At 34.7% G+C, this 27,724-nt stretch overlaps 1 protein-coding gene across 24 annotated transcripts in view; it reads left to right on the forward strand.

The window, feature by feature from the left end:
- The window catches only part of TENM3 (teneurin transmembrane protein 3), a 1,290,895-nt gene that overhangs the window by 160,149 nt on the left and 1,103,022 nt on the right, over window positions 1–27,724 (forward strand). For all 24 annotated transcript variants that reach the window (XM_064417780.1, XM_064417778.1, XM_064417776.1 and 21 more), the window contains one exon: window positions 19,660–19,710. The gene's annotated coding sequence lies outside the window, so the exon portion shown is untranslated. Of the gene's footprint in view, window positions 1–19,659; window positions 19,711–27,724 lie in introns of those variants that run through there.

The raw sequence follows: 27,724 nt of genomic DNA on the forward strand, positions 1-27,724 counted from the left end.
TTGAAAATAATTTCTTTTAATCTTAGTTCACTGAGATTAGACTTGTTTGGGAAAGAGGGTTTTTCCTATGTCAGATGTGTGTTAAAGTATGAATGTTAGCAATATTTGGATCCCTCGTTAACATACCTATTTGGCATAGAAAAGAGCACTGGGCTCCATGACTGGAACCTATTAGTCATCAGTCTTTCTGTTTTGAAAAGAAACTTGTTTTTACAAAGGTTAACCAGGTGGGATTGGAATTAAATTCAAGTTGACAATGCTCTAAGGCACTTCATTTGATTTTGCCCTTCGTCAACCTGTGAATCCTGTTTAGAAAACAGCAACACATTGCAGAATGCTGTAAATGTGGAAACACCAATTTTGAAATAGTGAGTACTCAAACTGACAGTTGCAACAAAGAGCTTCTAACTTGTACACAGATGAAATGGATTTAAATGAACTGTTTGCCAAATAATTTTGAATATGGAACACATTTGGGAATATCAAACATTTCATGGACAATTGATGAAGAGAAGAAACACATTCTAACAATTTGAATTGCTTCTGAGTGGATACATTGAGCCATGAAAAATTTATATTTGGTATCCTTGTGGACAAAGTATTTTTTAAATAGGAATTTCTGGTGTTTCAAAAGATGGAAGAATATGCTTGTTTAGTATACAGGACTGTTATTCCTTGGGCTTTGTTTTAAAGTAGTTTTCTAGCTTTTCTGTGTCAGTGCTTCTGCATCATTCCTTGTGTACATTAACCACATCTATGTTTTACTTCTGTTTAACTTTCACTTTTTGACAGCTTGAAAATTTCTACCTTATCTTAAAGTATCATTAGGAAATATCTGCAGGCTACAGGCTGATAGTTAGAAACAAGAGGAACCCTATCATTCTGACCTTATCAGGCTGCTGTGGACAATTTTTCTTCTACCAGCAGTACTTGATACTTTTAATCTGATGGTTTTTATATTAAAATTTAGCATATCTACTGAAAAAGCGAAGCTGTCTTGAAATAAGAAATGTTAAACTAAATAAAATTTCCTTTGATTGTATAGCATGTGTTTAAGGGTTAGCAAGATAATAATTGAGATATCCTCAGCTGCCCTATGAGTACTCTTAAAGAATTTCTAGTTATTGGCATGCCTTTTTTACTCTAGTGATAACAGAGTAATATATGCAGTACAAATGAGTTCTTTTCACAGAATTGTGTGGTGGTGGGTCAGTAGAATGAAATGCACTGCACAGTTCCTTGAATGGAAGGACAACTGTGTGGGAGTGACTGTTAACTGAGGTGTACATTTGCAAGAGCATATTCTCAAATTAGTGGGTTTGTTTCACTTGAATACTTGAAATTAACATGCAAGGCTTGTTTCAGGTTTTTTAATAACATAAACCAGTTTAATACAACTTAAAGAAAAACCAGTAATAACATGAATTTCTTTATGTGCAAAATTAATTTCCATTAAATTCACCGGCATCAAGATATTTCCAAGTTCCATTCATCAATTTTTTTTTTCTAATTTATATTTCAGCCAACACCTCATGCTTTGGAAGCAGCATAGGTTTTAACTGTTCTGATAACAGTATTGATAACAAGTGCCTGTGTCAAGGACATAGATATTTCAGATGCAATTGAATAAGAAGTATGGATGCATCTAAAATGCATTCTGTATGGCATTTCCTTTATGCAACATACGTTTATGCGCCCTCCTCCATGGTTCTTAGAAGAAAGTGCCAATAAAGCTTGTCATAGGACAAGAAAGAGGAAGAAATTTATCATGTTGCTGTTGCTTGCTGAAGTTTTTAGTGTGTGACTTTAGCTGAAAGCTAAAAAGACTGATTCATACATTTGAGTCCTTTCTATGACTGAGGAAAATCTTTGTGAGAAGCTTGGACATGGATTTTATTGTCAGTGTGATGCCACTGATTTCAGAAAGATCATACCTAGTAAAACAGACTGGTTTAAAACATTTCTTCCAAAGGATAAAAACATTTTAATATCAAAATTTACTATCTTCTTTGTGGGAGTTTGGTTTTCTTTGTAGTTTTTGTGTGCTAGTTGTTTCCCACAGTCAACAGAAAACTAAGTAGAGAATCCCAAAATATGATTTCATAAATTTAGTATTCTAATAAATCTTTACTAGAGAAGAAATTTACATCTATCACAGTGAGTACAATAGCATTTTGTTGAAAAATATGAAAAGAATGTAAACTTACTTTTTATTTTATTGAAAAATCATGTAAATGTATATTGGTCAGTATCAAATTTTAAAAATCTTGAAAACATAACTGAAGAGGCTGATATAGTACAAGGAGTAAAGTGATGTGACATTTACAAAACAATTTTTGTTTCTTCAATACTTAAAAATATAGGTGATTGATTTTTTTTTTTTTGTACTTTTATAAGCTTTTTATTTATCCTTCTTTTTGGCATGCTATGTCCAAATATATGGGGTTTTTTTAATGCACTAATGATTTCTAAGGCTTCAATTTTGAGGTTCTATTCTATAATATACCTGTAGTTAGCCTGGAAGTACTTCAGTAATCCTTCTGTTCCATTCAGGAGAGCTCTGCTTTTAAGTTAGTTCAGTCCCACATGTGTTGTATACACTGATTTTCTAAATTTCTTACCAGACAAAACTGAAATTTAGTAGGAGAAATGTATTGGTTTGATGGATAACAGAAAATGTTTCTAATTGGATTAATATTTTTTAGATTTGTCTGCATAAAAATGTTTTGAATAAGGGAATTCAGGACAGGAAAGCTTTGTGCTGTGTTGCTGGCGTAGTGAGTAAGACATGAGAAAACAAGTGATGTATTTTGTCCAGTAATCCATGCTGGACATCTGAACTGTATTGTATAACTACATTTTAAAAGGAAGGATGGCTGGTAAAAATCATTAAAAAATGGACAAAACACCTCCAAATTATCACTCATTTTGGTATTCAGGTAGTGATGTCATGCTAGACACAGTGAAGTTATTTTTTAAATACAGGTTATGATATTTTTAAAATAACTAATACCCAGATTAGGAAGGAAAAAAGTCTGAACCATTTTTTTCTATAATTGATATAATGAATATATGTTCTGTAATTTATTTTCCTCAATAAATGTTTTGCTTTTGTTATCATCATTACTTACTTCAGAAGACTGCCCATGACAAAGTCTAGAATTCTGAATTCATTGCCTTACCAGAAGACAGTAGTTCAGTTACAGAGATGACAGAAAACAATCCTAGTGCAACACATGAAGCGCAAGAAACATGTTTACCTTCATGTATCATGTATTATATTAAATTATCTGTTTATCTTAAAACTACTAGAGATTTGATGTATCAGAAAATGATGAACGAAATTATGTTACAGCAATTACTGTAAGATGGTATTAATTTAAAAAATTAACAACCCCCTCCACCATACCTGTTCTTTACTAACAGAACCCTTGTTATTCAATATATTACTTAAAACTGAATATTTAGGTATTTTCTCTAGCCAATTTCTCAGTGCCAGAACTTTAGTCTTCATAGTTTATTTCAACACTTCCTATGGGCTTTTTTCCCATATTTCATGCACTACATGATATATTTTTCTGTTTGAACAGGTTGTTTTGGTTGTTGTTTTATGAGTGCCAATTTTTAATTCAGGGTAGAATAATTCAGCTGCTGTACCAAAGTTTTAAGTTCAAGACTTAACATTAGGCTAACTTAATATTTCTAATAATATTTCTGTCATTGAGAAATATATCAGGTCACCATTATCTACTGACCCACAGGTATAATTTTTACATATTTTACATAAAATTTATGAAAAATTAAGTTAGGGGAAGGTCGTTCTGCTGAGTGGGACTGCAATATTACACTTCATGAGCTATGTTAACTCCAAACCAATAATAAGATTTTCCATACTAATTAATAAAACCTTTAAAAAAAGGAGGCAACTTAAGGCACTGAGATTTATTAAAAAATACAGGCATATTTTTGATATCTTGTACTGTGTAGTTATTTGCAAATAACACAGTAACAGCGCAGAGGAACTACAGAAGTCATAGAAGGAACTGGGTACACTTCTAGCACGTGTTGCTGGCATTGGTTTACTCGGACACTGTATGCACAAGTGTGAGAGAAGGAGCTGGCTTTAGCCATTCGTGTTCATCTCTTACCTCACTACCTTCCCCATATTTGCAAATCTTACCATCTCTCTATGCCTTGTGTCAGTTTCCTCTCAGCTCTTTCAGCACTCCCATTATCTTGTAGCCTAGTGAAGCTGAAGAGGAAGAGGGGTGATCCTTAGGGATTGTGTGCGTCACTGAGTTTCTGTGGTTCCGTCCCTTCTGGTGCTGTTCTACCATCATTCTGCACTAGGGCTGTAAGGGAAGAGAGCCAGGAGAGCAGCTGGCATCGTGGAAGTCAACTGCTGGTCCCATCCTTAAATTTTAGACTACGTTTCGCATAGACCACATTTCAAAAGGTCCATATTTGCAAAATCTATCTGCTAGATTTAGGCTTCATGGAAAGTCTCATCACTGGAGAAAAATGTAACTTCATTTTCTATGTAATGAATAGATCTAATACCTGCTGTCAGGCTTATTCTTTTTGAACACTGTGTATCAGTCACCACCTGATTCCACTGATTCAGCTGGATCAACATTGAGAAAATAGAAATGCATCTTTCTTATCAGGAGACAAAAGTAGTGTAGTAATTGTAATTCTGGATAAACTCCTTAATGCTAGACAGACTCAAGTGGAGTATTGTATATTGCTGCGCACTTCTTATATTTGAAGATCAAAAAAATTATACTCAGGATTACCCATAGATATTTTCTCATGTAATTGCTTTTGGGGTGGCTGTCATCAGTTTTATAAAGTGATTTAGTATTTCTATATTGAAGGAAAAGGACAGAAAACAGCCTAATAGCAATGAGATTATTACTACAAATGTGGTTTTTTTAGAATAATGGATTATTCTTGTTATCAAATATTAATGAAAAATTGAAACCATCATTGTTTGCATCACTCAAGTCAAACCTTATGATTTGGGAACTCATCCTTCAGATTATGGCAGTGGCAATATTTTTCCATAATGGTGTGGGTATGGAAGAGCAATACTGTGGGCATTCCAACGGCAGTACAAGCCAGTCATTCTGAAAATGTCCTTTCAGACAGAAGCACTCAAGTCCACCAAATCAACTGATCTCTGGGTTTCTTGACTGTTGTTTATTCAAATAATACATTGATTTCATATTTGTTTTTCTGTTACATGACTAATTTAAGCTGCAAGGACTTTACTGTTCTGAAGTTGTGTGTTGACTCTGGCCTGGAAATAGGAACACACCAGCTGCTCACTTTGGAGAAGAGAATTAGAAAGGCAAAAGTGAAAAAAATAATGGGTCAAGATAAATATAATTTAACAAGTGATGGGAATCAAAGAAGGGGGAAAAAAGGGGTGATGCAATTTCTCACCACTTCTGACGTGCAGACCAATGCCCATTTCTGTGTCCTCTGCAAAGGGATGTTCTGTCAATCAAGATGGCATGTTTCATGAATTGAATTTCTGAATGAAAATGTTGGTGCCAACTTTCTCATTGTACTTTAAGCTATTCATACAAAACTTCTCCCACAAAATAATAGGCATTTAATTTCCAATTTCAATGACCTACAAGGTCTTTTGATGGTCTTAGTTCTTCTGGATTATGTACTAAGACCATTTACAATTTCTTCTGGCCTATGTTAGAAGCAGTATAGACTTCCATGCTGCCTTTGTACTCTCCCTTGATTATGTTGCCGCATAGTGAATTTAGCATTTAAGATACCAGTAAACTTCTTACAGTTTATTAGGCCAATTTTTCACTTCAACTCCAGGGTAAGGTGAAAGCAAAAATAATTTGCAGTGTGGAGACCATATCTGCTCACTGGAAAACATTAAAAATCTTCCAATTTCTGAAAATGTTACAATAGCTGAACTCAATGTTTTCTCATTTTATGAATAAGAAGACTATGATTTTACAGTTTTATTTCTACATATTAACTTTGTTTTTCTCAAAAGAGATCTTGCAGCCTAAAGAAATAAGTACCTGTGTAGCATTTACTGAGTTGTTTATACTGCTCTGGTATTACCCTTTAATTTTAGCATGTTATGACTGCTGTGAAATAGATATGAAACAGAGGTTAGATGCTTTTCCAGTTAGTCTACTTTGCCTTCTATAAACATTCAGTCAGTGTTAGAGAACACTGTAAAGGTTGCATGAAACCACAAGAAAGAGTGTGAAATCACATTGAATGAAATTAGTCAAAGCATTAATAGGGTGATAATGATTAGCTTTATACCCCAGGTGTATTTTGGGAATCATATTTAAACTTTTATGTGTTGTAGGCACAGAGTTTGTGGTAATTGGGACTGGGGCTGTGGCCAAGCCTCATCCCCAATGGGCTACAACTGTGCAGGACAGGTGAACAGCATTGTAGGTAGTGGGACACGGAGTGCTGAGCTGTACTAAGGGGTACAGAGGGCACACAGGTGTAAGGCATGTAAGATGAAGAACATAAAAGGTTGTCCTGTAGACTAATAAAGGGCTGCAGGTGCTTGAAGCTTTCTTTGGTGTCAGCTATGCTTCCAGTATTGTCCTGGTAGGTATGTACTACCACATTAAATCTTTGGAGTGAAGAATTGCACTGTGCAAAATAATTTCTTGGTATAATGTCTCACTGTATTGCCTCTTAAGCCTCCTGAATCCACAAGGTTTAAGATAACTTCATGAAGTCCTCCCAATAGCTCAAAATTTTAAGGATGTTAGATTGTCTACTTAAGGTTGAGAGCATTATGAAAGATATTTCCAATGTTTCTTTAACAGGCAGTTGAAGCCTCACTTATATTTATTTAGAATCCTGCACAACAGTCCTACACAATTTGAAGAGAACCAATTTAGCCAGGTGGAAGCCAGCCATTTGATAATAACTCAGCAGTCATAGCAACAGTCTCCCAGCCGTGGCAAAGAATTAGTCTTTGTTATCTTGCCTCAAAATACAGCCTAAGAATCATTAGCTAACCTCAGCATCTGTATAAATAATTAATAGAGAAATGAAAGATTTTCTGATTTTGTTTTCCGAGATCTATAACAGTATTAAAAATAAGTATGTGACCTAAGTCCAGATGCAGAACAATTGTTTAGGCTGTAATTGTTTGCAATGACAGAAATCCTTTTTCTTGAGTTATTTCAAATTTTAAGACAGATCTTTTCATTTACAAATGCTATAAAAAACAACCCATTTAGTTTAGGCCTGTTTGTATATGTAATTAAGGTATGGGTGTATATGTATGCATATATTCTATTTTTTTTATTTGAATAGTAATCTTTTCACCAGTTTCCATTTAAAGCAAGTACTTTATTTTTACTAATTTTGTGTCTTGGGTGTACTGTTGATACCTGTAATTCCTAAGCACAGGCAAATGATCCACTTTTCATAAGATTGATCTTCAGTTCAGACTGGTTGTCTGCTCCTGCAGAAGCAGATTATCATTTTTGAGTCCCAATATGAGCAATAGGGAGGGAATAACCATATTATATTTTTAAACCATTTAACTGTAGTATATTTTCAAAGAGGATTTTTAGATTTGCTTTAAATTTTGAGTCTCCAAAATAGTACTTGATGATATATTGCCAAGATGCTTTTTCAAGTTACTAAACTTGTTTCTGAAACATTTATGATAAACAGTATCAACTGTTTCACAATGTTGTGAATCCTCATTGAATTAAAAATTACTTTCTGTGCTTAAAAAAAAATAATCCCTCTTGTTAGACAGGAATACTTTTAAAGATCATAAAGTTTAATTTGGATTCTTTAGTTTTGTTTGTTTGAATGCACCAAGCATTTTCAATCTTCTGGTAAACTGTGAGCTATAATTTTATGGGTTTGCATGGCAAGTATTTGGTAGCAGAGGGAGGTGATGGGGAGGAATTCTGAGAGAAGCTGCTGCAGTGTTCAATGGAGACAGTGTCAGCTGGCACCGACTGGATCTGCCGCTCGACAAAGCTGAGCCCATCAGCAGCACCTTTACCACCTCTGTGCTGACAGAGCGAAGAAAGGGGAAAAAAACCCCATCTGCAATTACAACTGTAGACAGGAGTGAGAATATGTGCTCGCAACACCTTGGCAGACACCGGGGGCAGTGCAGAAGCAGGGGAGGAGGTGCTGCAGGCGCCAGGGCTGAGGCTCCCCTGAGCCTTCCTCGTGGGGCGCAGCTGTGCCCCTGCACAGCTGGAAGATGCTGTGGCCCCATGGCAAGCCCCTGGCAGAACCTGCAGACCCGTGGAGAGAGCAGCTCACACACCAGGGGAAGAGTGTGAGGAGTTCTACCTCTGAGGAGGAAGGAGCAGCAGAGACCTGGTAGCAGCTCGCATTCCCTGTCCCCAGGTGTGGTTGAGCAGGGAGGAGACGGAGAATTTGGGAGTACAGTTTAGTCTGGAAGAAAGTAGGAGTTGGAGAAAGGGTGTCTTTTAATATTTTGGTTTGGTTCTCATTATCCTACTTTAATTTGCTTGGTTATAAATGAGATGAATTTCCCCAAAGCCAAGTCAGTTTTGCCTATGACAGTCAGGGCTGAGTGATCTCTCCTCACCCTTGCCTTCATGTGTGAGCATTTCATGAATCTCTCATAAATAAGATATTTTCTCTCCCCTGTCCAGCTGAGAGTCAGAGTGATAGAGTGGCTTTTGTGGGCACCAGGCATCTAGCCAGGGTCCACCCACCATGCAATATTATATTAATTTTTTTAAGCAATTTTAATTTTTTAATAGGTAAATCTTCTGTTATTTACACATATTGCATTTTCACCAAATCTTTAATTGTAATTTTTACACTCTGTTTTGCTGAACGAGCACCAGAATTAGCATACTAGAAGACTCTAATGCAAAAATTCTTTACCTTCATCAAAGTAAGATTAAATTTTTTTTCCTCGATTAGGAACATCCATCAGTGATTGAAGATTTAGATAAAAAGTGAACAAAAGGCCAAAATATATACCTTGTAAAGCAGAAACCTTGTTTTAATAAATAAGTATTTAACTAACTGGCATTGCTCCAATGAGTGCTTTATGAAGTTACTACGCTTTCACCAGATTTCATAGAAATTACTTTTATTCAAACGTGATCACCAGCTATGAGATTACAACTGTTCTCTGTAAATTCTTCTCTAATACAATAAGGGGTATACCAAAGTTGGTAAACTTCTACATAAAGGAACCAGAGAACATTGTTTCAAAATCCACCAACTAATTCTTGAAATGCTCAGAGGTAACTGGATTCCTGTCTGCTCATTTCACATAAAGCCCTGAAGTCAGGTTTTTTTCACAGCTTTTCCAAGCAGGTGGAATTTCAGTAAGGTTTATGTGTTTGGTCTGTACTCTAACCTGAACTTATAAAAATCCGAGTACAAGGCAATTAGAGTTCAATGTTTTTGCTAGAGTATCATGCCATACATATCTGATTGTGCCTGGAATATCCTGAGTTTTTTGTCCTGCCTGTGTATTTAACCTGCTGGTCTAGGGAAATTGATCTGCCAGTGCTTCCAGGAACATTTTTTATTTAGACTCAGAATAAATTGTATCACCACTTTATCTTTTTCTCTGTCTTTAGAAAGATCCAGACAGGGTCTTCTTTCACACTACTGAAACTATATGCTGCTATTCAGGTTTGGGAACGGATAGCTCTGAAGTCTATAATATCTCTAATGTGTCTTCAGATCATTGGCTGAATGCTTGAAAACGATGAACTGGAGCAGCTTGTGGCAGTGAAGCTTAACTGAAAGCAGGCCTGCCCCTGTTGAGAAGGCTGTTTGTTTAAGGCTGGTTTTGGTGTTATCTTTTGACAAAGGTTAAGCAGCTCCCTGCTAAGAGTGTTGGCTGTTACAGACCACATTACGTAGGAATTTTATTCTTCCCTTGCTGATACAACTGCAGAAGAGAACCACCTAGCTGCCTTAGTTGGACATAAGCATTCTGTTAAAGACACAATAGAAAGACTACTAGTCCTAGATCATCAGTGAACAGGAATTGAACCCAAAGAGATTTGAACGGACTTTTTTCAGCACACTTAAGAACAGTAGAGAATTTTTCTACTAAGATTGATACTTTCATTAATTTTATAGATATTTCTATTTTTTAAAATACAATAAATGTTCTCACTATACATTTAGAAATAATGCTTCTCCATTTATAAAGCACTTTAATATTAGAAAATTATAAAAAATATCTGTCAATAATGATTAATTTTATGCATCCCAAATGAGTTAATTAAAATGACGGTAATATTTCCATTTTAATGAATTCTGCTATTCTGCTGCTGTCAATGAGATGAAAGTATTTGGGCAGATTTTTAGCACCTTACCTTGGTGCCAGTGGACATAACAACAGAAATTAAGCACAAGTAATTAATACCAACAGAAAAAAGTAATTGTTATAAGTGATAATTGCCATCTGTTCTTGTCAGTATTATTAATGTGCATAGGATAGCCTTTTTTGCAAAATAGCTTACAACTGTAGTGTTGACAAAACTTGTTTCTTTCAAAGTAGCTGGACTTGCAGTAAAGAAGGTAAGGTGAGCAAACAAATTCAAAATGTTAACACAGCCTAAGAGTATTGGTGTATCAGCCAATTTATAATTAGTTGCAGCTTGCAAGGAATGCAGATCTCACTGGAATAGAACCACAATAGTACTTGTGGATAAGGTTCTGAACCATTCATGTGTTGTACTTTGATATCTTGTAACTGTTACAGTTAATCTGAGAATGTAAGTTTGGTTTCTTATTTTCTGTGGAAAATTATGCCTTCAGTTTCCATAGCTACTAGTGTTCAGTTGATGTATTTGCTATGCAAAACTAAGCCTTTTTTCAGTTTTGTAAATGTAGTATACTCTATATTGCAAGACTTTTGAATAATTTTCTTGGCCTAGAAGGAACAATTTAATGCAGTTTAGTAGAATGATACTTTACAATTAGTTATCATCAGATTCTCTTCTAACATAGTTTCCTAAGGCTTACTTGTGTTCTCGGGTTATTGCCAGATCCTAGAGTCTCCTGAATCTCTTCAAATCTGGTAGCTGAATTCTGCAACTTGGCAGAAGAATACAGGTCTGAAATAACAGGTTCTTACACAATTCAGGTTTAGGTAAAGGAATTGTGATTTATGTAAAAAAAAAAGAAAAAAAAGGTTGAAAAAGCTTGGGTAAAAATAACATGATTTTATTCTTTGTTTTCCATGATACAGAGTGAGGATGATTCGTGAGCTGTGGCAGAACTCAGAGCAGAGCGAGCCCCCTGTGCTTGTAGCTCACAGAACATCTTTTGTCTTGTCAAAAAGAACCAAATACTGCCCATTCCATGGACCACTGGGGAACATGTGCTGGATTCTTTTATTAGCACAGGATTCAAATTACAGTTACTACAGTTGTAGTGTGTGGAGAAATTAAATATACATTGCTATTCAGGAATGTATAGCTTTAGCTAAATATTTATAGTGAGATTTTCCCATGCTGAAAAATATTTGAGATATTTTCTGAACTGAGGCAACAGACATGAATGTGTCTCTTGAGGCAGAGAGCTCTGCAACTTAACAGATTCATAGAGAAGTTCAGAAAGGTATCAGTTTAGATGGTGAAACTTAAGAGCCTTGATGCTATTTCTGAACAAATAACCATACCAAGCTTTTCGCTAGATTTGAACAAAAATAATTTCTATTTCAAATGTAAGTGCATTTGGTTTGAATTGTGGTTTTTGTGTGTGTCATTTCACTTTTTTCTATATGCCCATTTTGTTACTTTGGTCATGTATTACTGTCATTAATTAATTATTTTTCAGTTGAATTTAATTTTAATGCCAGTAGCTCAAAATAAATACTTTTAAACAGCAGAGTCTCTAAGAGATCACCAAGTGTGTCTTGAAATCAACTCTCTAAATGTCTTACGTGTTTTGGTTTTCTCATGGTACATTTAAGATTTAATTCTTCAAATTGTTCATCACTGGGAGATTACCACCCATTTCTATACGTGGGTAATATAACACAGGAGTTTTTTCATCTGATTTTAACAGGGCTATTAAATTGCTGTTTCTAAGCAATTTAGAGACATTTGGAAGCTTGGAAACTAAGCAATTTGGAAACTATTGTTTCCAAAACACTAAGAAAATTATGGGATTTTAGGTTCAGTTAACCTGAAAAGAATTTCAGATTAAAAAATTTTAGTTCAGTATATAGAAGCTGCTGACCAGAAAAACTCAACACTTCTAGAAATATTTTGTCTTCATATAGTAATTTCAAACAAAGAGATAAAATGGCAAATTTCATGCAAGAAATAATGGCATTTCTTAGCTGAGCATTCAGAATCACTGGACATAAATATTTTGCAGATGCTGACAAAGAATATATACATTCTTTTTATATTTTCTAACTTGCAAGGTGAGAGTAATCACACCAATATATAAATCTTAAAGCTCTGGTCTTAATCTCTTACCAAAAACTTGCCTGTGATAAGATATCTTGGAAAACTTCAGCTTATTCAACAGTTGTGTGGTTTGGATGTCCCCTTGAACTGGATTAAGGGGCTTTTAATAATTTGCAGTAACAAATGCATTACTTTAATAGATCATAAAATAAATGCTGATAGAATATCTATGATTAAATTACATTAATAAATGACAGTAGACTCACTGGTCTAGCTAATCTTAATTATAGTAGTATGTGTGCAGGTTATCCCCTATACCATAGGATAATGATTAACCCCACAATTATGTGCAGTAATTCTGTAACATGATGCTATACTAGTATTTTTAAACATATGAAACTGCTTAGTAGCTAGACTTGATAGGTTTATAAATCCATGTACTAAAATCAGTACAACTATGAAATTATCTGAGTTTAAGGCATAGCTAGCACAGCTAAGAAGTTATGTGAGTTTAAGGCATATACTGTCTTCCTAAAAGTCAGAATATATGTAAAGGGAAATGTCCAGACTTATGACTTGGAATTCCATTATTAATTTTTTTTCCTAAAAGCTATATTACATAGATAGTGAGTTTTACATTTGACCTCTGTTCTTTAAAGTAATTCTCTGCTTTTGTGTTGAATAGCAGGAATATCATTAGATGATCTTACAAGAGAGTCTTGGTTTGGATGGCCTTACAAGGTCATCTGTTTTTAGTTTAAATAATTATGTCTGTAGATAAGTTTTTATCACTGGGCCAAATGCTAAATGAAGAGAGAATTGCTTGATGTTTAGCTTCCTAAAGAAGTGCAAATGCTAGACCAAATTAATGAAACTTATTATGCCACTCGTTACCAGACCATACTGTTTGTTTATTATACATAATTACAAAAAGAATAAATCAGCTTGCTTTTGTAAACTAAGCAGTCCCTAATTTTCTCCAGGAAGCTGTCTTCATACTGGATGCCATTGATAAGAATGAAGGAGAAATTATCAAACTTGTTGTAATTACTGAAATATAAAAAATAATTGAGAACTTCTATTTGGACTCTTTGCTCCTGCTATGCTGAACTGATCGATGGGGAATACACCCAGGACGAGTCATCTCTGAAGAACACAGCAATTTTGTTTGTTGTCAACTGACGCAGATGTTCATTTTACATTAATTTTCAGTGTTATTCAAGCAGCTTTCAAATTAATGTAATCAATAACATTAATGACCTTTAAAAAGCAAAGGAAGTATTAGCAATGGAATATTAAATATAGAAACCTTCTGTATTTGATATCAAGTTGTCTGTCAAACTACAGCTATTTCTAAAATGGTGAGCACTAAGAGATATTAAATTTGTTAAGCAGATATTGAAAAATCTTATATATGGCAATAAAAACTTTGTTCTCTTTCTCTTAATTTCTTCATACATAGAAATTAATTCCCCTTGTTAGCTGTATGCACTGATACAAACAACTTTTGATCATAATTTCTTATGTGTAGTGTGTGAAAATGCTTTGCAGGTGCTGGAATTAAAATTGTCACTTCAGCTACCATTCAAATGGACACAGCAGTGCAATTTCATCAACACTATAAATCCTTATGCTTCCATTGTCTTTATGCAGCTGTCTTGAGGACCATATGTACTTGTAATTATATAGCTGTATTGCACAAAATTTTTCTTCCTGTTGTCTTTGTTTCCTTCTTTTGAGTATGGCCATTTGTGTTGCAGTCAGTTCATTTTTCTGACAGGTCTCTGTACAAACTGAGACCAAATACTATGACATTAAGAGAGAGACATGGATGAAGGCAAGATATGATAGTGAACCAGCACTGGAATATGAGTTACAGAAAAAAGTGTAATTATCCGTTGCTTAGATTTTTGAAACTTATATTTTCTTCATTGTCTTCTATTTTTACCATACAAGTAGTGATTTCAAAATCTTCAAAAGGATATAAATAATATAATTACAACACTATTTCTGTAGTATAGTGCATGGGTCAAATTACAGTGATGGTGAGCATCATATTTGGCTTCCTGTGAGGTACCTCTTCTTCATTCATCATCTCTGATGTGTATCTTCTAATTGTTTGAGTGTTTTATGCATTTTTATTAGGCTATGAGTAGGTTATAATATTTCTGCTATCAGTAATGTATAGGTAGATGTTTTCCTGTAAGTCTCATCCACAATATTTCTATACTATGTTACTGTGTAAGCTAAAAAGGAGAACAAAAATAATAATAATAACCCCCAAAACGAAACCCAGCAAACAAAAAAAAAACAAAACCATACACAAAAAAGCCCATAATAATGTTCACAAATGTTGTCTTTCAATATGTTGAGTAATGCTTTATTTTTCTGTTTCCATTGGAGCTAGAGGATACTAATTTTTAATTAAGTTGAAAAATTAGGAGATGGGAAAGATGGCAAGAATAACTTCAGTGGTAAAAAAATTTCCATTTTCTGGTGACTTTTTGGTAGTGTAAGGGGGTGTGGGGCTTTTTTGTGGTTTCTGTAGTTTGAGATTTCAAATAGAAAGGCATTTAATTTTAGTTGTTGTACCATATTTTACCACTGCATGTGTTATGATTATAAGTTGTTTGTTGTTTTTTTTTTTCTGAAATGACAGTTCCTCCCCACCCCCCAAGCTGCTATATATGGGAATTGTTTGTCATTCTCTTAGTTTTTCAATCATCTAGACAGGTTCAGAAAAGTTCCCTGAAGTTTGTGTAGTATTTAAAAGCAGGCTTCTTGTTCTTCTCCAAGGAAAAACAGGCAATGCTTTGTATGTTATATTTATCATTCTTAAATTTTGTTTTCCTTTTAATATGTAAACCATTTTCCAAGGGGAATTATCATTTAATTCTTTTGCTTTCCACTTACTACTTCATTTCAGTTTTAAGTCATCAGTGCATTTGGCAATTCTACAGCTAGTTTCTCTGTTTTAGTAATTTATGCAGATTAGAAGCAATGAAGATCTGAAAACTGACTCCCCTGTGGCTCTTTTCAACACTTCACTTTCTAATCACTTTACTTTAATCAGTTCTTTATCTGTTCCCATGTTTAACCTGACTCTTTCTTGCTTTCCGTTTAAGATGAAGACTATCATTTGAGACATTATCAAAGACTTTATGTAGGTCCAAATTATGGTGCTTGTACTCCTATTATCAACTGTATTTCTAATCTTTTCAAAAATAGAAGGTGACTGGTTGTCAAGATTTAAATTTCTTAAAGTATTATGAAGATAAACTACATTTGTTTTAAATTATTGACAGTTATTTGACTCTCATCTTTAAATGAGTTCTGTGCTATAGTGCAAACTAGAAATTTTTAAGGTTGGTTCTCTCACTTGTTCCTTTTCAATTGCACCATGTGTCATTCAGTGTGTGTGCACTAACACACAAATATTGACTGTAATGAAGCAGGCAAAGCAAAGAGTAGGAATTATTTTGCAGTTCCAGCATATGCAAAGCAAATTACTGTAGAACTCTTGAGGCCTGCTAAGAGAGTTATGTGGTTTTGGTCCTAACAGATCAGATGAGACTGACTATTTAGACAGTTAGAGAAATGAGCTTCAAAGCTTTTCTCTTCTGCTCACTGCCAGTCTTCATGTTAGAGAAGTGGTAAGATCATTCCAGATATTGAATATCTTACTGGACTTTGAATGTGAGTAATCTTCTGCTGAGCCTAAGACTCATGTCTGTCATTATCAGTCATAATAATGTGACCTATCACTATTTATTAGATCTTTAATTTTCAAAACATTCTAGACCTAATCATGTTTAGAATAATATCTTATGCAATACAGGAATTTTTCATTTATAACTGAGAACATTTAAGACAGAAAAATCAGAAAGCCCAGGCAAAACCAGAATAAGTAAGAGCAAAATTTCTATCTATGTATTCAAACTTTTTCTGTCCAGTGGTTAGTGTCTGGTCCATCGCAAAAAGATTTTTATGTTGGCAGCTGTAGAAGCAGGTTGACTCTGATTAAGTTCTGAGTCACTTAAGTCAGATTTGATGATCTCAAAGGTCTTTTCCAACCCATCTCATTCTGTGATCAAAATTATAAAGTTTTATTTGAGAATCTGAGGATAAATTTGAAGATGGTGGTTATTTTTTTGTTACTTTGATTACAAGTATAATTCAGTGGAAGATTGGGCATGTGTTAGGGATTAAGGATTGGCATGTAATTCAGGATATGTTTGCTTGCATAAATTATTCTGATTCAAAGTTTTAATGGATTTAAAATGCAATAAAGTGAATACAAATTGATTCAGTATCTGAAGGGAGCCTATAAGAAAGGCAGGGAGTTTTGCAAGCAGGACAAGGAGAATGGATTCCAACTGAGAGAGAGTAGGTTTAGCTTAGATACCAAGAAGAAAGCCTTTACTGTGAGGGTGCTTTAGGCACTAGAACAGGTTGCCCAGAGAAGCTGGGGATGCCTCATCCCTGTAACTGTTCAAGGCCTGGTTTAATGGAACTCTGAGCAGCCTGGTCTAATGGAAGGTGTCACTGCCCATGGCAGGGGTGTTGGAACTAAATGATCATTGAGGTCCCTTCCAAAACCACCCATTCTGTGATTCTATAAATTGCTGATAAACTATCAGAATTGTGGTATGTATGTTGAAAGGGTGCATGTAATCAAATACATGTTGAAGCAAAGACACCGACAGTACAAATTCTACTGCCTTGCAGTCACCTACCCAAACAGATTATCCTGGGATGCACTCTCAAGATTAACAGTTGGGAAAACCCCACCAAGTAGTTCAAGTAGTAGCTGTAGTTCAAAAACTGCCATTAAACAAAACATATTATCTTTCACTTGTAGGGATGCCCGAGTTCCTCAGTGTTTAGTGGGGCATGATAGAAAATCTGCGTTCTAAAATACATTAGAAGATTTTGCATTTTGCAGTATGTAAAATTAATGTATTTGACAGGAGTATCACAGATTAATACATTGTAAATTAACACCTCAAAAACTCATCAAAATGTTTAAAGACAGAGGAACTTGGTAATGTTTTGGAAAGGTCTTTTTGCTCACTCTGCTCTGATACAGTGTACAATGAGTGGCTACCATGGTAACATACTTAATTTAGCAATCTTCAGATCTACTCTGGCCGCAGTTTTATGAAAATCTTTTTCAAAGAGCAATGCTAGAATAGATGTTTGCCACCCATAATTATAGCTATTAATCACTTTAGATAATGCAAGGATGTGTCAGCTCTATATTTACCTAGTAGCATATGCTTGAGTGATGAAAAGGCCCATACAATCAAAAACATATGCTCAACTTTGGAGCAGTAATGTTTCCTTGCAATGAGAATGGCAAAAGATTAGTCAATATTTACAGTAAAAATATCCTTTCTGTTTGCTACAAAAACAACTCCAACACCCCCAAATAGAAGTACATCAATGACAGTATCAAATAGTAAAAGAAACAGCACGTGTAAATAAATAGAATTATTGTTCTTTACGTATGCAACTGAACAAAAAGAGGAAGTAACTTCTATTAAAAATACTTTCTTTCTTTACAATGAGAAAATGACCCAAAAAAGTGTGAATTTCACGGGCAATTTTTTCAGCATGTGTTTATGTTATTGTATCTTTCTTATCCTTCACACAACAATATATTACATTATGTATTTAGCCCAAAACTCTTTAGAGAGAATATCTTCACTTACAGCTGACAATGTGTGTAACTATCCCATCTTGCAACCCCCAAAATAAGCACTTTATCCATTCTGCAGTTCCCAAAATAAGGAATTATCTGCACAGAAGCTATTTCAGTTTATCATTACTAACACAAAGAGAATTTGTAAGGGTAAGCGATGACTGATTTCAGTCAATAAAGAAACACTTTTTTTTTTAAACACTAAATAATTGGTTTTTTGTTTGTTTGTTTTGGTCTTGGGGGTTTTTTTTTGGTTTGTTTTTTTTTTTGGGTTTTTTTTGTTTGATTTTTTTTGTTTGTTTTTGGTTTTTTCAGGGTTTTTTGGTTTGGTTTTTTGGAGTTTTGTTTTGTTTGGGTTTTCTTGTTTCTTTGTTTGGGTTTTTTTTCTGGAAACAGTGTCACAAAAAACTTTGTTCAGGGCAGAAATGAAAACAGCTTATTTTTTACCAAAAAGACTCCTGCGAATTTTGCTCTTGAAATGGAGTAAAGCACTGCTATCTTCTGCATATGCAATCTTGGGGGCATTATTTCATGTTTTCACATTTAAGGCAAAAGAAAAGTTTCAGTTATGATTACAGTACTATGAAAGTGATGAAAAGAAATGAAAAACAACAGATGCACTGAAGTGAGACAGTAAATTTGATGTGCTCTTATCAGAAAGATGCATTTATGAGGCTTCTACTCTGTTGGGATATGCCTCCAAATGCTACAGCCTAACAGGAAATAAGGCAAAAATTTCTACAAAATATGTATTCTGTGACCACTGAAGTCATGAAAGGAATGAAAAATAAGTTAATTTTAGCTCTGGAAATAGATTTGTTTCTTTGGATGTTTCCTGAGTTCGTAAGTTCAGACTTAAATCGTTTGATGCAGAAAATTTAATGAACTTTTAAAAATAGATTACTAAGTAGGTAATATGAGCAATTAGTAAATATTTTTCTTAAGTTTTGTATGCACCTTAAAACAGTACCATATGCTAAATTGCAAAGTATTTATTTTCACATCTTTAGTGTCATAACACCTCTGAGTCAGAATACTGTTGTACAAGGTAATATTCAATTGGAGAAATAAAAATGGCCTTGGTCCATCAGATCTTAAATCAGAGAGGCTAAACAAGAGAGAGCAGGTGAAGAGGAAAGGAAAAAGATACAACAGAATTCTAGACTACAAAATTCTCTGTAAGTGTAGTCACTTGGATTTCACATATTATTGAAAATTCTGTTTCTAGCACTTAAAACAAGTACTGAAATATGCTTAGACTAATAAAGGTGTTTTGCCCATAAATGCAAAAATAAGTGGGAGGTCAGCACTTAAAAGCTACTCGAATCACATTGAGATAATTTCTTTTAACCTTTTTGCAATTCTCAGAGTATATAGTGTTTCATGAACCCTGCAGCTTCCTTGATGAGAATCAGAGAAATACACAGAGGGGAACCTAATTAAGATGAATCCATATACATTTAACTAACTAATGAATGTGGTTTACGTATGGTATGTATTCTGAGATATGACTAATAATACCTTATCTTCTTTGAACAGGTAAATATCCCATTTCCACTGATTGCCGAAAGAAACTGCGAGACTTCAAAGGTGAGGATCTCCTCAAAAATCTGTCATATAATCATTTCTTCTGATTTATCAGAAAAGTAAATGACTTTTTGACTGTCTGGCTGATAAAGAATTGCAGATGGCATTAGTTGATATAGATTTCCTGTTTGTGAAGCTCTTTACATATAAAAGAAAAATTTTCCCTTTACCCTTGATGAAAATGATAAGCTTAATTAATTTGCTAACAGCAGAAAGAAAAAGGATTCATTTGTGAAAATAAAATATTAAAAACTTATAAAAATTTTGCCATATTTTTCGTTGTGTAAGACTAAAAGAAAACTGTTAAGATACTAGAAAATTAGACTTGGTAAGGATTTTTTTTTCAATATGAAAGTTTTCTGACTTCACTTTTTAAAAACTTTTCACTTGATACAACTTTCATTCTTCTAAGAAATATCAGGTTGAATTTAGTTTAAGAGATTTAATTAATTTTGAGAGCTCTTTGGATTTAGAATACGTTTGGTTTGCCTTCAGTTGTGGGGAATAATTCATGTTGCCATTTTGTGTTCAGGCTTAATAATTCCTGTTGTGTCATATAAGTGTCATATTGTGTTCAGACTTCTGTTTGTGGTACTTCATTGTTCTTCAGTTAAATCCCCTGTAACAAATAGTTGATTTTTAAACCCTTCTGACCACCCTTACAGGAAATATTCTTATCTCTCAAGGGCACAGGTGACAGAAGACATGTTTTCACTAAAATTGTTATTTTTAAGTCATCATGTTAGAGAGGATGACAGGGACATTGTGGTCTGCCCTGAAGTTTGATTTGTTAACCAGAGAGAAAGAAAGAGCAGTAATTATTTTTCCAGTCATCAGCTCTGTGCCTACTTTATGTTAAAACACTGGGTATTTTAAGAACCTGTCACATGTTATTTATGCATATGTTTTAATGCATTCACTGACAGGGATAAGAGATCATATATCAATTAATATGTAGCAATACCTTTCTACCCTGCCTTAAAAACATGTCCCAAACCTTGTTTGTCTTCCCAAAACACAGCAAATTAATTACAGATATTAATGGAGAGGTTCTGAGAAAGTTCCACAAGTTTTTGGGGATTGTGCCAGATATCATCTGAGTACTGGACATTTATGGGACAGAAACATATAGGTAGAGTATCTAAGGAGAGACAAAAAAGTCAAAGGCTCATTTTAGAACGTGCTGTATTCCCAGACTGACCAAGGACTTCAAGTGTGGTGTTACGTCCCAGAAGAATTCCTGAAATATTCAGCCTTTCAGTACTTTGGCTTTGGTCCTGCTCGTCTTTTTTTTTTTTTTATCTTTCTTTCAAATAATCTTTTATAAATAATTTTTTTCTTCTTGATTGAAATCCCAGGGCATTGTGAGATATGGGAAGCCACTTTTCTTATGCCTCAGTTTGCTACCTAGCCCTCTTTTATTCTTCCCATACACCTGTAATGTTTAGAGTCATCCAAAAACTCCACATTTTGAGTAGTCTATTCTACTTTGGAAATTATGAAGTAAATCGTATCATAAAATGGCTGGTGTTTTTTGTGTGTGCAGATGTGTTGCCAAGTTGGTTCTATTTTTTTTTCTTTTCAGATCTTGTCTTTATATAAAAATAAAATTGATGAAAGTTTGTTACTTTTGCAAGTACTTCTGGTAGTCTTTGATCATGCCAAGATTTAAATAGCATTGGCTGAGTGAAAATATTTCGGTATAAGTAGGAAAAAAAGAATGTTAGAGGTGAAAAATATGGAGATATGGAGGAGTTAAAGCATGCTAAGAAAAGCACAAAGGAGGAGAAAGGGTGCCATACTCCAAGGTCCTATTTGAATGCCACTGAAGGTGCCTAGGAGAATCATCCTTGAAGGACATAAAGTATCAAGATGAGAAAATACATGTCACATTTCTGACAGGTACATCTAACTGTGAGGAAAAAAAAGCCCTATTCAGCATAGGAGGTTAAAGGAAGAATAGAACTAATGACATTACAATCCTCTTGAGAAGTCTTGTTTTGTTTATTAAATAAGCCATGCTAGTAAGATAAGTAAGAAGAACTGCTTAGTCTGGCAGTGTTAATTGATGCTGTCCTGGGAGTTTATTGTTATGTATTACTCTTTCTGTCCTTTCATGTAAAGATGTCAGCACATTGCACCTGACAGGATGTACTATATATTATAAATTATTCTAATTGGGATAGAAAAATGGCCATTAATTCATGATACTCTATATATCTATGGCATGACTTTAATTTGTACACAATATTATTTCCCAAGTATGAGGTTTATTTTAGGATGCACTTTAAATGAGTACTGCTTCTATGAAGTCTCCAGATGCAAAGTAGTTTATTCCATCCAGTTAAGTTTTGGCACATATAGATATATTTCCCTACACAAATGCCGTGAACACGTGTGTACAACATGTACATGATCAGAAATGAGGACGAGATAAAAGGAATACAGCCTTTCAAGCCTGACATGAGATGCTTAAAGAGAGTTAAACAGAATCTTGTGCTCTTTCTTGGGGACAACTTATATCAACAGCAGGGCTACAATCCAACAACAGGGACAGGAAAGGGCAAGTATCAAATTTCTTCTTTCATATTGCATCATGAGTGTGTGGAATGCAAGGATGGGCATACTGTATCTTGTACAGGTGGTTATAGCAATATGAGTTTCCCCCTTACTTCTGTAATTCTGGGGCATGTAAAGTTTTAGAGGTAATTTCAATCAAAATGAATACATCTCATTGCAGTGAATTACTTCAGGGATGCTAATTGAATCCTGAGGACAATCCTGAGGTAAAATGTGACAGAAATGCCTTGAGGGTGTGTATGCTAAATATTTATTTATTGCATGGCTTATTGCCTTGTTTTTTTTCTCCTTAGAGGAGATATATTAAGTACCAGACCATTTCAGTTGAGATTATTTTGCCTATACATTAGGAAGAATATTGAATTGAAGCATGTATCATCAGTTTGGTTTAAGATATCACTTGTCAAGCAGGTGTGTTTCTATTAAGAAAATAAATACAGTTCCCACCAGTTGCATTTCCATCTATGTGACTACTTCTCTCTCTTTAAGACAGAAATAGCTGTTATGATGGAAAAAGAGATGAGGGTCGGGACAACCTCTTGAAAGACTTATATAGTGGTTTTCAAAGGACTGAAATGACTTGGAAGACTAGTTTCAAGAAAAATCAATGCAATTTAGGAGACGACATCACCCAGCAGACAAAATTATTTCAGGCAGGATCCATGAGCATTTAGGCATTACAAGATTTAATACTCAGAACCATCCTTCGACGCCTACATAGAACACAAAAAGAGTTAAGCCCCTCTGAGTGAGATCCACAGGAAAAATGTATGCAGCAGACATTAACCTATAGTTAATAATCAGGCAATCCTAAGGTATGGTGAAAATTATAGGGAAGTGACAGGATTGCTGATCCTCTCATGGTTTAGGATTAATGCTGCTTCAAATGACTAAACCTTGTTCTTGTTTCATTCTTTAGGATATGGAACTGAGGTTACCTGTTTAAAAATGTAATAGGAGACCTGTCCCTGAAGGACACACTTAATATGCATCCTACTTACCATACTCCAGATTCCCGTGACTGACTATAACAGGATCCTGTCAAGTTTTCAATGCAAACAGAAATTCTTACCTTTCATCTAGTGAGAGTCATCCTCATTAGTAGAGAGTTATACCAGACCACACAAATTTCTTCCTGTCCAGTTGAATCAAAATTCCAGGCACAGTAAACAGAAGAGAATGAACTGGTTTGGGCTCAGTGGTTAAATTTGTAGAATAGAATTAGAGTTCAAGTCTATTTCCATTCATATGGATTCAATATGTAATTTACATGAAATATGTACTAAATTACATAAATACTGATTAGATAAGTGAACTTCCCTTGGCCGGTTCTTGGACACTCAATCCTATTTTAAAAAAATAGATTTACAAAAAATCAATTACTTTCTATTTGTGGTATCTTTACATGCAGACACTACTTGATTCAATGTCATCAGAATAAAATATGTACAGTTAAATGGTTTTATCCTGACTCTTCAGAGAGAAGAAATAATTCAGGGGTTTTTGCTTTTGCTTTCTGAACTTTGCACAGTCTAGCATCATACTGACACTGAGAACTGTATAAAAATTGTAAATGTTTTCTCACTCCTTATCTATTAAATAAGGCATCTTAGTAGGAAAATTACTTATTTTGGAATTTTATAAAATAGGAATAAATCCCAAAGCTCCTGCTACTTTTTCTATTCGAGGGATTTGGTTGATGTTGTTTTTTTTGTTGGGTTTTTTTTAAATTTAAACTGCTGCTTCTGACAACTTAGTCTCATTAGCTGGATTTACAAAAATCCTCTACTCGGGAACAGGAATTTACTATAGAAATTATCCTGCTAACCTCACTTGCCCAAAAGTAAGAAAAGACAGGACTTTACTCTGCCTTTTCTTGTTGGCATTTGGTCTGCCAGTTGAGAGATTAAAATTTAAATTTATACAATGCATTGGGAGAAAAAAGTATCAGACTTTGGCAGTAAGCAGCAATATGTTACTGATCTTCTCTACTTGGGGTTCTGCTTATTTAATCTCTGTTTTTATTCTTAGCTTCATCCCTCCTATCTTTGGGATTCAGGATGTGTGCATTTTCATATAGTCATGTCGGAATCTTGTCATGCGCCTGAGTTCCAGCAAGTGTTATGGAGCAAACTGGTTTGGGAGCTGCTGCATATTCCAGAAACAGTGGTGCTTAAATCTCCTGGCCCTTTTGATTTTTCTACATTAAAACAATTGTCAGGCGCTGGCTTAGGCTGCCCAGGGAAGTAATTAGTTCACCATCCCCAAAAGTATTTTAAAGACATGTAGGTGTGACACTTGGGGATGTGGTTTAAAGGTGGGCTTGGCAATGTTAGTTTAGTGGTTGAACTTGATGATCTGGTCTTTTCCAACCTGAATGATTCTATGGTTCCTACCAAATGCCACTAAACCATGAAACACAGCAGGAGACAGAAAGTCTCCAGCCTCTACCAGAGGAATTGTATCCTGCTTTTCTTTTTAATCCCTTCCAATATCTTCATTCCTGCCCAGCTCAAGGTACAAGATTTCAGATTTCTTTTTCTTTACAGAATATCTCCTTTGGCTGTTCTTTATCTTGTATAGTGAGCATTTCTCTTTGAAATGTTCTGCTAATCTCAGTTTCACGTTACACGTCTGTCTTGGAGCTTTCCATTATTTCACAATTCAACCTTCTGGTACACCATTTTTAAGATGCTATATATTAATTCACAGAAAGGGCTTGCAAAAATGAGTGTGTTGTGTTTCAAATTGATACACAATTTGTGGCCTGTAGCTGTCAGTAACCTAAGAACACAATAATATATTAGAGATAAATGATAAGCTATGCTTATTTTATGCTACATAATTTAACAGTTGAACTCTGAACTCATTTAAAGATATTACATTATTCTACCTGGAAAAAAAAAAAAAAAAAAAAAAAAACTGAAAAAATATTAATATTGCAAAGTTCTCTGACCCAGTCAAAGTGATTTAAGGAGATAGAATGAAATGCCCAACTGAAAAAGTTTACTCCTGCCGTTCTTAAAATTGAGATAAGAATTGTTATTGCCAAAGCAGCACTGTTATGTAATTAGACACTGTTTAATAGCACAGGTAATGAAGCAACTTTAACTTTGCTGCATTTCAAAACCTCTACATTTTCCAGTTTATTTCTTTAACTTCTTCTTACAAAAGAGGATTCTTGCTTGCCACCCCAGATTTGAATTGGTAAACCAAACAAAATTAATAATGCATGCCTGAGATACTTTGGTTTATAGGGTTTTGACATTTCTTTCTTATGCTATCTTTTCTTATTTATTCTACCATGTTTCAACTGACTAAAACAAATTAAAGCTGAAAACAAGCTTGCTTTTCTCTCTCTTGTTGTTAATATCTGGAAGCCCTGTTTTCAGAGTCATGTGTCTGTTTCAGAGATAGTGCATCTCTGCTTCACTGGTGGTTGTAAGAACAACTCAGCACACCACGTAAGCTGTCAAGGGTGTCTGTCAGGAAGAAATGGAGCCATAATGCATAACTAAACATGAAATAAAAGGCAAAGCAAAACTGAAGGGATTTGCTTATTTCAGACATAGGGTGGGATTTAAATTGTCAAAGTATTGCCTAAATATGAAGTTTAGTCAATCATTATCCTCTTGTCTGTCCCCCCCTTCCTCTGATTCTAATTCTGTAAGTGATACACACGAAATGGTACCTGCAATCATTGTAGCTTTTGAAGTTTTTTTTTTTTACTTCCTGGTATCCCAGGCATGTTGCTTTTAATCAATATTGTGGTTTGAGATTTAGTTGTCAAAGTGTCTATTAAAGTTCACATCTCATTATAATTTATGTTTGCCAAGAACTGCTTTCTGTAGTTTCATTGCATGGTGCTTCCTTCTGGTAACTAACAGGAAATGTTGTACATAGCATCACAGTTGTTGTAATCTTGGTATTTTAATGAACATATTTTCGCCCTGTATTTTCATACCCTGCTCGCTTTCTATTTTTTTAATAAAATTCTGTTTTCACTGGTATAATCTGATTATATCATATTTATTAAATGCAGAGGTTAAAGATCACTTTCTTCCAGTAGTCTGTAAATAGTACAGACATATTTACCCCCTTTTTGTGTGATTGGTTTTGTTCAGATTTTGCCGCATTTGTTTCTAGTATGAACTTCCTCTTTAACTTGAAAACACCTCTTACAGCTGACATATCTTCTCTGTTAGGAGAAGTTTTATGTCTTCTGTACAGAGACTTTGTTCACAAGCTGATAGTTCTTTACTTATAATTTTTTTTTTTCTGACAACCAGTTGGTTGTCTCCCAAGACTAGGCTGTGAGTTCTCCATCAGACTACTGTATTTAATCTGTTGCAGTTTGTGTGAGGCCAAAGGAGCACACCAGCTGTGCAAAGCAAAGAATTTACTATCTGTTCAGGTCTTAATTTTTTTTTTTTTCAAAGCCTTTAGTAGTCTGTTTATAATAGGAATGCTTTTATTTGAATTAGGTTTGCTTAAGAATAAAACTCTCTAACATCTACCTCCTTTCCTGGTGCTATGTTTACCCATCCAGAGCCACCTTGGTTCCTGAGGCTGGTGGCTTCTGTCTTAGAGGAAAAGGTTGGCATGAGCTATCACCATCGTAAGTCCTTCAGCAGGAGAAGGCTGATTTTCATAGTGGGGAGGTTCCTCCCCTCAAGGAATTGTAATGTTTGTGAATATGGTTTGTTCTTCTCTTCAGTGTCATCTTGGGGACATTATGGGTTTTTTTAGCACACTCTCAGTCACTGCATGTATGTGCTGTATTTTACATACTTGGGTTCTTGCTCTTTGTCTACTTATTACCCTTGAAACTTTTATTTTCCCTAGTAACCAGAAGTTGTCTGCAGTTGTCTGTAAGCTTCTGGTTTCAATCTATGCCTTTATTTCAAGGCTTCTGCTGTTACCCTGTGTCTGTACTCCTCAAGCCATTTTAATGAAACGCCGTAGGCAGCTCTACAAAAAACAAGTTCTTGATAGCATTCATGACACTGGGCATCACACAATGTAATTGTGCACAGTGAAGCAAAAGCTAAATCAAGTAGGTCCCACTCATTTGGAAAACTTGTGACATCACAAGGGATTTAAATTCTGGGTTAACCAAGGTATTGTGATTCCAGTTAAAAGTACATGTCAGTTTTTTTGCAAGCAGTGCTGGGTGGGGGGGAACATGTGCTGGTTTTTGCAGTGTGCTAAATGAACAACGGTATTTGGATTATGCGGGATTCCTTGGTTTTTAAAAAAAAAGGGAGTGCTTAAGCCAAAATTCCTACATGTTGATTTGCATGCCAGAATAACTGCATTTGAATTTAGAAGTGTTAAGCAGTTAGCATCTCCTGATGAAGTGAGTGAAGGTTACTGAATGTGTTCTACTAATAATAGTGGCAATGTTGTGATATGGAAGAGGAACATAGCATACTGG

The sequence above is a fragment of the Passer domesticus genome, chromosome 4, assembly GCF_036417665.1.
Source record: "Passer domesticus isolate bPasDom1 chromosome 4, bPasDom1.hap1, whole genome shotgun sequence".
Taxonomy (NCBI): domain Eukaryota; kingdom Metazoa; phylum Chordata; class Aves; order Passeriformes; family Passeridae; genus Passer; species Passer domesticus.